At 43.4% G+C, this 14,645-nt stretch overlaps 1 protein-coding gene across 2 annotated transcripts in view; it reads left to right on the forward strand.

Moving 5' to 3' along the window:
• The window catches only part of itga1 (integrin, alpha 1), a 67,489-nt gene that overhangs the window by 1,248 nt on the left and 51,596 nt on the right, over positions 1 to 14,645 (forward strand). The window lies entirely within an intron of this gene.

Genomic DNA, 14,645 nt, shown 5'->3' on the forward strand with positions numbered 1-14,645 from the left:
AATATTTGACATCAATAGCAGTCAATATTAATCGTCACCTTAATTCAGTCTCATCTGAAAGTTGTAAATTCTTGCACGAACCCTGGCGAACAGGTTGAATCAGCAATACAAAATTGGGTTTAATTATTTATTTACTAAATAGCTAACTAATCACACAGAATTACACATGTTGGTATTACAGACTCGGACAGGGCGAGGTTGAAAATGTCACTGAAGACACTTGCCAGTTGGTCAGAGCATGCTCGGAGGACACATCCTGGTAATCCGTCTGGCCCTGAGGTCTTGTGAATGTTGACCTGCTTGAAAGTCTTACTCACATCGGCTACGTAGAGTGTGATCACACAGTCGTCCGGAACAGCTGATGCTCTTATGCATGTTTCAGTGTTACTTGCCTCGAAGCAAGCATAGAAGTAATTTAGTTAATCTGGTAGGCTCGTGTCAATGGGCAGCTCGCAGCTGTGTTTCCCTTTGTAGTCTGTAATAGTTTGCAAGACCTGCCACAGTTCACGTGCCGGTACAGCTGCCACTCCTTGAAAGCGACAGCTGTACCCTTTAGCTCAGTGCGGATGTTGCTTGTAATCCATGGCTTCTGGTTTGGGCATATACATACAGTCACTATGAGGACGACGTCATTGATGTAATTATTGATGAAGCTAGTGACTGATGTGGTGTACCCCTCAATGCTATCGGAAGAATCCCGGAACATATTTCATTTAACCACTTTTTTATTGACCCAGTCACTGGTGCTTCCTGCATTAGTTTTTGCTTGTAAGCAGGAATCAGGAGGATAGAATTATGGTCAGATTTGCCAAATGGAGGGTGAGGGAGGGCTTTGTACGTGTCTTTGTGTGTGGACTAAAGGTGGACTAGAGTTTTTTTCCCATCTGGTTGCACATTTAACATGCTGGTAGAAATGAGGTAAAACGGATTTAGGTTTCCCTGCATTAAAGTCCCCGGCCACTAGTAGCACCGCCTCTGTATGAGCGTTTTCCTGTTTGCTCATTGAGTGTGGTCTTAGTGCCAGCATCGGTTTGTGGTGGTAAATAGACAGCTACAAAGAATATAGATGAAAACTCTCATTGTAGATAGTGTGGTGCCTAATTGAGCAGTTGAGTCAGTGGTGAAACAGTGAACCTGCACGAGTGTAGCCTCTAGAACTGTCCTGGTTCTTATGAACTATTATTATGTCTTAGGGAAGAATATTGATATAATACACTTTATTGTAATTTCGAGTACAAACCGTTTACTGTGTATGATAACTGTGGGAAATTGGGAACACACCTCCAATAAATAATCTGAAGTGAATTAAATTCAGTTCCTGTGTGGTGTTAGTCCACAGCCAGACCTCATGTCATGCAACCAGGTGTGGGGTTTCTGACACTGCCAGTGAAGACCAATTATTGAACGTTTTTGGAAATGGATATGCCTGTTACTGGTATTGGGAAGTCCCTCAGTGACTGAGCACTCAGTTAAAAATCCAGCAGTACTGAATTAACTTCTCAGGTCATGTTCTTGTAGTGCAAAAAGGGAGGAAAGTACCAACAACATATTGAAGACTGGGCCTGCCTCCCTGGCACCTACTGTATATGTTCCTTATATTGTGCCCTACTTTTGACCAGAGCCCTATGGGCCTTGGTCAAATGTAGTGCACTATATAGGGAAGACGGTGCCATTTGGGACACAAACTGGAACTGGGTCTGAAACCCTGAAACACTCCTCTGTTTCTGTAAAGCCAACTCTGACTCTCAGATTCCTACGCTCACATGTGATGCAGGCCCGTGACCATCATTAGAGAATTGAGTTAGATATGCACCTGGAGATAGAGGCTCACATTAGCAGCTATCACATCACACCAAGGCTGAGTCCCAAATGGCACCCTATTCCCCATGGGCCCTGGTCAAAAGTAGTACACTATATAGAGAATAGAGTGCCATTTGTGACAGGGACACGGACTAAGAGTTTCCCTGTAACCTCTGGGTCCCATCCCCACTGACCACTTACTACACACCCAGGCAGCCTCAGTCATTGCATTACAGCCTGGGGAGAGCTAGAAATGCTCATTCTGCTGCAAAACTTTTTCCATTCCATGCTCTAATGAAACTGACCCTAGACTGCTATAGTCCAGATGGAACACAGCCATATCCACAGCTATAGCAGTGGGAAAACGTCTTCCATACATGCCCTCACATCGACTCGGTACTGGTACCCCATGTCCATAGCCAAGTTATCGTCACTCGTTCTGCATTTATTATTACATTTATTTCTACAGGTTTTACTTTTCTATTATTTCTCTATTTTCTTTCTCTCTGTAAGAAAGCATTTCACTCTTAGTCTACGCCTGTTGTTTACAAAGCGTGTGACAAATAACGTTTATTTGTATTTTTTATTTGACAACTCCCCTTCTTGGAATAATAACCGTGTGAGGAGCTTTGTTTAATGGTTACTGTCCTAGCTACTCTTCCTGAGTATTGGTCTCGCCTATAGCCTTGTACCCCTCTGTGAGCTGCCTGATTGTTTATGAATGAGAGGGGCTGGGCAGGAGCATACTGGTTGGGACCATACTGACAAATCTCATGTTGTACTAGGAGAGCTGTTCCAGCATGGCTCAGGGGCCCACATCTGGTTACTGTGGTGGCAGCATTTAAACCTAACGCTAACAGAGATGGGAGTGCAGGTGTTTGGTTTAGGACCTGGAGGAGAGCTCATCTGGCTTCAATCAGAGGTGTGTGGGACTGGAACAAGTCAACTTACTCTGGACACTTGAAAACACACACACACGCACACACACGCACACACGCATTACACCATGACATTCATGGGGGAGGGTGGACTCTATGTTGAAAGCAAGCGCTTTGCACATACTTTTTTTATGGGCCTAATAATAAAGACGTAATTTAAACTGTGAACAATTATTACCTTTTAATGTGGCGTGAACACCAGTCATGGTATTTTTATTTGATTGTCAAACAAATCCCTGTCCATGTTCCTGCGCCATTTGATGAATGGAAATAGACATCTGTTACAAAACACCAAAAAGTATGCCTGCTGACAGTGATTGCCATTGATTAGGCCTGCATTAATTGATGTGTCTTGCTGACAAATGTACCTTTTTGTTGTAGCCTGAAAAGTTTGGACACCTGAAATGGGTCCCGGGAAAAAACGGGATGTAAGTTGACACACATGGTCAACTTACTAGACTAGGCTACAATTGTTAATCGACTAGCTGGGCTGTAATCGACTAGCTGGGCTGTTCCCCCGGACCCCGTATGAGACACTTATACAATGCTTGAAGAAGGCTATTGAACTTGACATTTGTGTCTGTCTTTATTCTTTTCTCCAATATATCGTACTGGAACATGGTATCAGAAGGAAGGGTCTCGAAACCCTCGCTGTGTCTCGAAACATCGCTGTGGCAGCGAACATTCCGCCACCCAATCCCATGGTTCTCACAGGGGACTGGAATACTAATTGGGACAACTTCAGGGATGAATTCGAGGACTATGCACTGGCGACCGGTCTACATGAGAAACCCAACGAGGTCCAAGCGGCAACTCTGAGGAGCTTAATGGGCAGCGAATGCAGGCCTATCTACCGGCACGATCTCACCCTCACAGCACAACAACAGGGTGATGCAAAGGCCACACCGGATGCATTGGAGAATTACTTCAAACCCGCCAGGACGTCATTTACGAGCAGTTTGTTTCTGGACGCTGCAAACAGGAAGAGGGTGAGTCAGTACACAACTGTGTAACCCGTTTGAGAGAAAGATACGCTACTTGTGAATATGAGGGATTGAAAGATGAACTGATTCGTGACAAATATTCCTGGGAATGTCAAATGAGGACGCGCGCTGGCATCTACTAAGAGTGAGAGACTTAACATTAGTAACTGCCATTGAAGTGTGCCGCACTGCTGAAGTCACTGACATGAGAATGAGAGCAATGGAAATCGAAACCCCAGACACCAACGTTGATACTGTTCACGCTGTTGCCAGGCAGACATTCAGACAAACCAATCAAACGGTGGACACAGACCACCCCATATCATGCAAATACTTTGGAAATGCACACGCACGAGGCAAAGAGCACTGCCCTGCCTATGGAAAAACCATGCAGAGCTTGTGGAACCAATAATCACTTTGCAAAAGTGTGCCTCAAAAGCAAAATAAGAGGGAGTGAAGGCAAGATTCACTGTGTTGATGATGTCACTCAGTGAAAGTGACATTTACATGCACGAATCCATTGGGGCTGTACACTCGAGGGAAGAAATGGTTTGTGACACGACGATTACACAAGATGCAACAATGTCAACTGGATTCTGGTGCTACGTGCAATGTAATGAGCTACAAAGACAAATCTTTTGCCCAGAGACACTAGACTAAAGCTGTACTCAGGAGAACTAATGAGCTCTATGGGTATCTTTGAGACCGAATGTGTTATTTGGGGACACAAACACAAGCTGGAGTTTGAGATTGTGAAAACCAGTCAACATCCTCTCCTCTCAGACTCTACATGCGAATACCTGGGACTGATGCAGTTCACCGTGTCAAATGACCTGCACATCGTGGAGCATGTCCAGCATGGACCCCTGTCCAAAGAACAGCTACTCAGCAGATATGACAATGTATTCAACGGGCCCGTTGAATCAGTACCTGTGGAGGTGCACTTTGAAGTGGATGAGAGCATCACTCCAGTCTAGTGTGCTCCTCGCAATGTGCCCATTGCAATGAAAGTGGCCTTGAAGGCCCAGCTGGACAAGTATGAGGCCGATGGCCACATGACATCTATGACTGAACCAACTGACTGGATCAGCAATATGGTCAAAGTTAAAAAGCCAGAGAAGATGAGAAGATGAACCAAGAAATGAACCAAGCATCTGAACCAAGCATCTGAACCAAGCACTGAAACACTCCCACGACATCATGCCAACACTGGAGGATGTCCTCTACAAGCTTCCTATGGCCAGGATTTTCACCTTGGTGGATGCCCGAGATGCATTCCTTCAATGCAAGCTGGAAGAAGAAAGCAGCTTCATGACTACCTTCTGGACCTCCTGGGGTCTGAAACGCTGGCTCAAGCTCTCAAGCAGCACGAGTTACTGGCTGGGCTCAAGGGCATTGAACCCATCGCTGATGATGTCCTAACTGTAGGCTGTGGTGACATAGACGAAAAAGCAGAACGCGACCACGACGTGAAGCTCCTGGCACTGATGGAGCGCTGCCGATCAGTTAAGCTGCACCTTGGCCTGAAGAAGCTGCAGTTCAAGGTGAAAGACATCCACTTCCATGGCCACATTCTCTCGGCCAAAGGCCTGAAGCCAGACCCAGACAAAGTCAGAGAAATCCTTGCCATGCCAAACCCGTCTGATGCAAAAAGGAGAGCAGCTTCTCATCGGCTTTGCAAACTATCTTGCAAAGTTCATGCCACACCTATCAGCAGTCTATGAGCTTCTGCGCGGATTGCTGGACAAAGACACACCATGGCACTGGCTACCCAAACCCAGACTATTTGCATTCTCCCTCCTCTTCTACGCTGCTGCTATTCTCTGCTATTATCAATGGATAGTCACTTTAATAACTCTACCTACATGTACATATTACCTCAGTTACCATGACGCCGGTGCCCCCGCACATTGACTCTGTACCGGTACCCCCTGTATATAGCCCCACTATTGTTATTTACTGCTGCTCTTTCACTAATTATTTGTTATTCTTTCTCTGACTTTTTTAGGTATTTTCTTAAAACTGCATTGTTGTTAAGGGCTTGTAAGTAAGCATTTCACTGTTGTACTCGGCGCATGTGACAAATAAAATTTGATTAGATTTTGATTTGAAACATGAGGCCGCAGTGCCGGAGATGAAATCTCTGACTTCATCCATGCCAGTGTTGCGCTAATGCGACGTCACGAAGCCTGTCAAAATCCAGAGCAACTCCAGCCAAATTGGACTTGTATGCTGCCTTATCCAGGAAGGCCAGCCCGTTGTGTTTGAAGCGAGAGCACTCACCTCCACCGAACAAAACTATGCACAAATTGAGAAAGAGTGCCTCAGCATTGTCTTCTCCTGCCAGCGCTTCCATCACTACTTATATGGTTGTGAGCTAGTCACTGCTGAAACTGACCACAAACCACTCATTGACATATTCAGTAAATCTCTTCTCAATGCGCCCAAAAGGCTTCAAAGCATGCTCCCGACTCTGCAAACCTACAGCCTGAAGGTCATCTACAAGCCAGGACCAGATATGTACATCAGTGAGACACTGAGCAGTGCAACAGCACAATGTACAGGCAGAGACACTGCCTATCAGCGGCATGCCATCTGTTCGCCACAGCAGGAACAACAAGATGTTAAACAAATCAATCAGGCAGACTACTTAAATGTGACAGATCACTGCCTAGCCCAGATCAGGCAACACACTGACAAGGACGAACACCTACAGTCACTGAAGTCCATGGTCCATGGCCGTACCTGAAATAGGAGACACCTTTCACAGTGAGAGATTACTGGGCCTTTCGAGATGAGATCAGCGTGCAAAATGGCATCTTGTTCGGAGGTCAGAAGATCATTATCCCCAAATCACTACGTCCAGAGATGCTTATCCGCATACACTCCAGTTTTAGGTCACGCATGCTACCGCCAGACATGTGAAACAAGCAGAAATGAAAGACTTTGCCAGCAGCTGTACCACATGCAACGAGTACCCTCATGAACAGCCAAAAGAAACCATGATGTCACACAAACTTCCCACAAGGGCCTGGCAAATCGTCAGCATGGACTTATTCAGCCACGGACAAAAGGACTATCTTGTCATTGTTGATCACAACTCTGACTTTTGAGAAATTGAACTGCTCCCTGACCTTTCTACAGAGATGAAGAAGGTCGCAGTTTGCAAGGCAGAGCCAACCTGACAAGGTCAGCACGGACAATGGCCCACAATTCACTACAAAGTTCAAGCGTTTCGCCTCAGAATGGGCGTTTGACCACAGGACCACCTCTCCAAGACACCCAAAGGCAAATGCAAAGCAGAGTCAGCTGTCAAGATTGCAAAAAACCTATTACACAGGGGCTTGCATGACAGCAACGACCCCTGGAAAGCCATCTTACAGTTGAGGAACACCCACCGAAAACATGGACAGCAGCCCAGCGCAACGCCTTCTGAGGACTACCATCCCCGTAGCTAACAAGCTATTTGAGCCCTGCGACATGGTCACGGACAAACTGCACCACAGAAAGCAGCTCTATAAGTGATTCTATGACCTGACGGCTCGAGGCCTACCAGAGCTGGAGGTGGGCGAAACGATAAGGATGAATCCGCTGCTGAGAGACATACAGAACTTTGGAGGCTGGGCAAGTGCTTATAGAGAGTTGCACCACATTCTTACCGGGTGGATGTTGGTGGCTCCCTCTATCGTCGCAATCGGGTGGATCTGCACGTAGCAGAGCAGACAACAAACCATATGTCTGTCAACTGAAGTCTATGCAAAGAGAATCCTCAGCATTCTTTAGAGGAGTGACATTTTCCCTTCGCCATATTTCAGCCTGTGTGTATAGGCACTGCAGTGTATCTATCTCTACTCCCCTAGATAAAATGGACAGTCTACATTTATTTCACTGTCTGAAGGCTGATTTATGTATGGAACGCTGCTGCAGCTGATTTGATTAAATTACTAATTCACTGGCTGTTAGAAGATAAGTGGGGTGGAAGCTGGTCGGTTTGTCTTTAGACATTAGTGCTCTGGCTGAATTTACGAGTCTGGAGAAAAGGAGACTGGCTGAATCCACAGACCCACAGCAAATGATTCTAACCGTTGCTAATTTGATATGCACTGTATATGCCAAAAATAGGATAATATAATTTATTTTAATCTGGTGAACTCCACTCCATTGCCTCATGCAATGGAACCAAGGAAGTAGTCCCAAAAGTTAAAATCGCCCATCTGGCACTCTAGGCAGGTTCAACAAAGGTATTAGAAAGAATTTCAACCCAGGTCAGGGTATAACAGAAGAGGGGGAGAGGGAACGATAGTCAAGCTTTGTCCAACAGAAAAATGGCCAATCCCTCACCCTAACCAAGGTCCTGGTATTGGGAGTCCCTCCTCTGCCCTCAACCAGCACTCTAGGCAGGCCAAATCAAACTATATACAGTTGAAGTCTGAAGTTTACATACACCTTAGCCAAATACATTTAAACTCAGATTTTCAAAACTCCTGACATTTAATCCTTGTAAAATTCCCTGTCTTAGGTCAGTTAGGATCACCAGTTTATTTTAAGAATGTGAAATGTCAGAATAATAGAGATAATGATTTATTCCAACTTTTTTTTTTCATCACATTCCCAGTGGGTCAGAAGTTTACATACACTCAATTAGTATTTGGTAGCATTGCACAAGCTTCTCACAATAAGTTGGGTGAATTTTGGCCCATTCCTTCTGACAGAGCTGGTGTAACTGAGTCAGGTTTGTAGGCCTCCTTGCTCGCACACGCTTTTTCAGTTCTGCCCACAAATTTTCCAAAGGATTGATGTCAGGGCTTTGTGATGGCCACTCCAATACCTAGACATTGTTGTCCTTAAGCCATTTTGACACAACTTTGGAAGTATGCTTGGGGTCATTGTCCATTTGGAAGACCCATTTGCTTTAACTTCCAGACTGATGTCTTGAGATGTGGCTTCAATATATCCACATAATTTCCCTTCCTCATGATGCCATCTATTTTGTGAAGTGCACCAGTCTCTCCTGCAGCAAAGCACCCCCACGACATGATGCTGCCACCCCCGTGCTTCACGGTTGGGATGGTGTTCTTCAGCATGCAAGCCTCCCCCTTTTTCCTCCAAACATAACGATGGTCATTTTGGCCAAACAGTTCTATTTTTGTTTCATCAGACTAGGTGACATTTCTCCAAAAAGTACGATCTTTGTCCCCATGTGCAGTCTGGCTTTTTTTATGGCGGTTTTGGCACAGTGGCTTCTTCCTTGCTGAGCGGCCTTTCAGGTTATATCAATATGGGACTTGTTTTACTGTGGATATAAATACTTTTGTACCTGTTTCCTCCAGCATCTTCACAAGGTCCTTTGCTGTTGTTCCTGAGCAGTATGATGGCTGTGTGGTCCCATGGTGTATATACTTGAATACTATTGTTTGTACAGATGAACGTGGTATCTTCAGGCATTTGGAAATTGCTCCCAAGGATGAACCAGACTTGTGGAGGTCTACCATTTTTTTCTGAGATCTTTGCTGATTTCTTTTGATTTTCCCATGATGTCAAGCAAAGAGGCACTGAGTTTGAAGGTAGGCCTTGAAATACATCCACAGGTACACCTTCTACTGACTCAAATGATGTCAATTAGCCTATCAGAAGCTTCTAAATCCATGACATAATTTCCTGGAATTTTCCAAGCTGTTTAAAGGCACAGTCAACTTAGTGTATGGAAACTTCTGACCCACTGGAATTGTGATAAGTGAAATAATATGTCTGTAAACAATTGTTGGAAAAATGACTTGTGTCATGCACAAAGTAGATGTCCTAACTGACTTGCCAAAACTATAGTTTGTTAACAAGAAATGTGTGGAGTGGTTGAAAAATGAGTTTTAATGACTCCAACCGAAGTGTATATAAACTTCTGACTTCAACCGTAGCTACTTGAAAGAAAGCAAATAGTATTTGAACTCAGGTCTGATGAGAGAAATGGTCAAGCTTTGTCCAACAGACAGACGTCCACTCCCTTCCCTTACCCTTACCAGGACATTGGCAGTCTCCCCTCTCTCCCCTCTGCGTGGTCGGTCGTAAATCCAGAGCATCCCCCTGACGGATGCTCCAGATCTCCCAGAAGACCTCACTCTGAACCGACTCTCTCCGTACTTGGAGCTTAAAAAAATACATTCCTTTACTGTCCGTTTGACGGGCCGAACCACTGTCTTCTGTCTTCTCTTTTATCGGCCTAAATGAACCACTGGAAGCAAGAAGCTTATTGTTTCTTACAACAAGTATTTTTTGTTGTTGTGAGAACCAAAAACTAGATATCAGGAAGGTTTTATTTGTGAGGTTACATCAATGTGGCGTAGTGGTCACAGAAACGAAATATGAGAACTGAAATATCAGAATACCTATGACTTGATGTGATCTATAACCAGTAAACAAATAACGTGTAAATAGTGAAACAAGACATCGGGTAAAATATCCAAGAGAATGTGCATCCAGGGGATAGTATCTACTGTAACAAGCATGGAGTTTGACTCCTGGAAGCAGATCCTATGTATTCACAGATCTCATACACAGCTGGTGTTTGCAAAGCCTTTAAGAGCCCGGAATAGTGATGTTTCCCATTAAGAAAACTGACCTTGTGGAAGTGTTTAGCTTTGGAATATCAAACACCAAATGAGCTAATGATCAAACGTCACTGTTGGTACATGCCAACATACACAAGTACTGGCTTGGAAAGCAGCTAACTATAATACTTGAAGGAATTTAATGTCTGTACACATAATTGATTCAGAACTATCAAAACGTTTGTGTTGAATGCAAAATATAACAATCGTGCTGTGAGGAAACCTAAACCTCAAGTGAGTTGTTAGGTGAACATCTGTTTTTGTGTATCACGGTGTTGATATACTGTTACTTTATGTTCATTGACAGTGATGGTTTAGTAGATAGAAGATCAAGAAAAGTGCTACTGCCACTTCCTATTGCTGAGGTGGCTGTAAGGCTATCAAGCAAAGGAAGAATTCTGAGTGCAGGCAGCATGTTTATGTACACAGTTGTAATCGTTTTGTTGTTTTGCTGGCAGATTGTGGCTCGTAGGCATATCAGATATGGCAGGGGCACAAGTTTCCATCAAGTTAACAAATACACACTGCAGTTTGGCAGTAGACACAAGCAGGAACGTCGCTGGCTCGCACCATAAAAAATAATTGCCTATCCACAGACTGGATAAATCTCATCCAACGCTTGTTTAAGGCTAACCGAGAGCCTTTCCTACGTTTGTTTATCAGTTTGTTAGTGTTTGTTAGTGCCTCTCCTCGGTGCACCACGAAATTAAACGTTTAAGATTCTTAGCATTCAACTATGTTGTCTACTTCAGTTTTTGGTTTCTTGTTTGTTCCTTTGATGCTGAGTTGCAGCCAGGAGAGGAAGTGTTGAGCAGGATGCATGAATGTGTGAGAAAGCTGCAGGATGCTCTGTCTGAGAAACGGTTTGAAAACGTATTGAAGCTGCAGGGGAGGCTGGCGCTGACATCGTGTGTCATCATGTTTCTTGCGAATCTGTGCTCATATGCACGAGGTCAAGCCATGTCTCGACAATCACACCTCGGAGTCTGTGGTCGACGCTAGTTATCGACTTTGCAGTCAAATGTATTTCCTCTTACACACGCTGATGTTCTATGAAGTATGCCATAGCAGCATGGACACACAATGCTCTTGGACATGTAAACTCCGCTATGTAGTTCCAATCTCTCTCACACTCTGTTCTAAGAATTCTCCAGGTGTCCATGCTGGATCATTCTTAGAAGCTCATTGAGTGTGAGAGACTATGACTGGATATATCATGGCATTGTTGAATACTTGTTTTTGATTGTCTTGAAGGTCATTCTAGTGTACATTATTTCCCTTTATACAACTGGTGGGTCAAATCCTGGACGCTGATTGGTTAAAATCGCATTCCAGCCGGTGTCTATTCCACAAGTTACCACCAGCTAATGCTATAATGTTAAAATGCCTATTTACTCTGTTCCATCTCACTGCACAATCCACTGTCTCAACAGCCCAGCCAAACAATTTATAAACTTGATCTCCACTCTAAAAAGCATGTAGACATTATCTCCCATTTCTTTTAGACTAGCAATTTGTTTTCAATAGCACACATTTGTATAAACCTTGCTGTCTCTCTGACATTTGCAAAATTGTTTCAATATTCAGATTCGATCTCCTGCTGTCCCATAGTAATGAACAGACAGGCAGGCAGGCAGGCAGGCAGGCAGGCAGGCAGGCAGGCAGGCAGCTTCACTCAGCCAGTCGAAATCATGAATCAGCATCATGGGGCGGCAGGGTAGCCTAACGGTTAGAGCGTTGGACTAGTAACCGGAAGGTTGCAAGTTCAAATCCCGAGCTGACAAGGTACAAATCTGTCATCTGCCCCAGAACAGGCAGTTAACCCACTGTTCCTAGGCCGTAATTGAAAATAAGAATTTGTTCTTAACTGACTTGACTAGTTAAATAAAGGTTAAAATTGTATAATGATATATGCAATGAAATTTCAATAGAAAACAGGTCAAATGAATTGAAGTGCAGGTTGTTTACAGCCTTTCCAGCTTCAGTTTTAAATCAAATCACATTTTATTTGTCACATACACATGGTTAGCAGATGTTAATGTGAGTGTAGCGAAAAGCTTGTGCTTCTAGTTCCGACAATGCAGTAATAACCAACGAGTAATCTAGCTAACAATTCCAAAACTACTACCTTATACACACAAGTGTAAAGGGATAAAGAATATGTACATAAAGATATATGAATGAGTGATGGTACAGAGCGGCATAGGCAAGATGAAGTAGCTGGTATCGAGTACAGTATATACATATGAGATGAGTATGTAAACAAAGTGGCATAGTTTAACCTGTTACTCCTACCCCCTACTTTTTCGAACATTCTGTTAAAAATCGCACAACATTTCAGCGCCCTGCTGCTCATGCCAGGAATATAGTATATGCATATGATTACTATGTGTGGATAGAAAACACTCAGACGTTTATAAAACTGGTTAAATCACGGCTGTGACTATAACAGAACGTGCGTTTCATTGAAAAGCGCAGGAAAATCTGATCACTGAAAATGGAAATATATATCCATCCGCCACTTCAACCCATTGATAAAGGCGAACCACATTAAATGGGGCTGAGGTTGCAATACCTACAGCTTCCACACGATGTCAACAGTCTTGTCATTTGCCTAGGCTTTGTTTCTTGGTCAAACGAAGAAGAGACAAGCCATTTGTTCAGGTCTCCGACCAGATATTTTGGTTGAGATTTACCCGGACATTATTTTCAGACGTACCCCATATAGAATATACATCACCTCGTGATCAATTTGATCGCTTATTAACGTGTACTAATACCTAAAGTTGCATTACAAAAGCATTTCGAAGTGTTTTGTGAAAGTTTATCGTCAACTTTTTTAATTTAAAAAAATGACGTTACGTTATAAGACGCTATTTTTTTTTGTTTATCACACAGTCTTCATAGATCGATATCTAGGCTATATATGGACCGATTTAATCGAAAAAAGACCCAATAGTGATTATGGGACATCTAGGAGTGCCAACAAAGAAGATGGTCAAAGGTAATGAATGTTTTATATTTTATTTGTGCGGTTTGTGTAGCGACGACTATGCTAATTATTTTGTTTACGTCCCCTGCGGGTCTTTTGGGGTGTTACATGCTATCAGATAATAGCTTCTCATGCTTTCGCCAAAAAGCATTTTAAAAATCTGACTTGTTGCCTGGATTCACAACGAGTGTAGCTTTAATTCAATACCCTGCATGTCTATTTTAATGAACGTTTGAGTTTTAACTAGTACTACCAGCATTTAGCGTAGCGCATTTGCATTTCCAGATGTCTAGATGGGACGCCTGCGTGTCAGGTAGGAGCAAGAGGTTAAAGTGGCTAGTGATACATGTATTACATAAAGATGCAGTATATGATATAGAGTACAGTATATACGTATACATATGAGATAAATAATGTAGGGTATGTAAACATTATATTAAGTAGCATTGTTTAAAGTGGCTAGTGATATATTTTATATCAATTCCCATCAATTCCCATTATTAAAGTGGCTGGAGTTGAGTCAGTGTGTTGGCAGCAGCCACTCAATGTTAGTGGTGGCTGTTTAACAGTCTGATGGCCTTGAGATAGAAGCTGTTTTTCAGTCTCTCGGTCCCAGCTTTGATGCACCTGTACTGACCTCGCCTTCTGGATGATAACGGGGTGAACAGGCAGTGGCTCGGGTGGTTGTTGTTCTTGATGATCTTTATGGCCTTCCTGTGACATCGGGTGTTGTAGGTGTCCTGGAGGGCAGGTAGTTTGCCCCCGGTAAGTGATTGTGCTAGCTGTGTTGTTGGCTAGCTCCTCCTCAACAAAGGTGACCTTTGTCAGGTGAAATCGAACACATCATTAGTTCATTGTTATGGATGTATTGAAATAAATGTCTCTAGAAAACAGCCTAAACAAATGCAAATGCAACTACTACAGTGAGGGGAAAAAAGTATTTGATCCCCTGCTGATTTTGTACGTTTGCCCACTGACAAAGAAATTATCAGTCTATAATTTTAATGGTAGGTTTATTTGAACAGTGAGAGACAGAATAACAACAACAAAATACAGAAAAACGCATGTCAAAAATGTTATAAATTGATTTGCATTTTAATGAGGGAAATAAGTATTTGACCCCTCTGCAAAACATGACTTAGTACTTAGTGACAAAACCCTTGTTGGCAATCACAGAGGTCAGACGTTTCTTGTAGTTGGCCACCGGGTTTGCACACATCTCAGGAGGGATTTTGTCCCACTCCTCTTTGCAGATCTTCTCCAAATCATTAAGGTTTCGAGGCTGACGTTTGGCAACTCGAACCTTCAGCTTCCTCCACAGATTTTCTAT

Source organism: Oncorhynchus keta, chromosome 9, assembly GCF_023373465.1.
Source record: "Oncorhynchus keta strain PuntledgeMale-10-30-2019 chromosome 9, Oket_V2, whole genome shotgun sequence".
NCBI classification, from domain to species: Eukaryota; Metazoa; Chordata; class Actinopteri; order Salmoniformes; family Salmonidae; genus Oncorhynchus; species Oncorhynchus keta.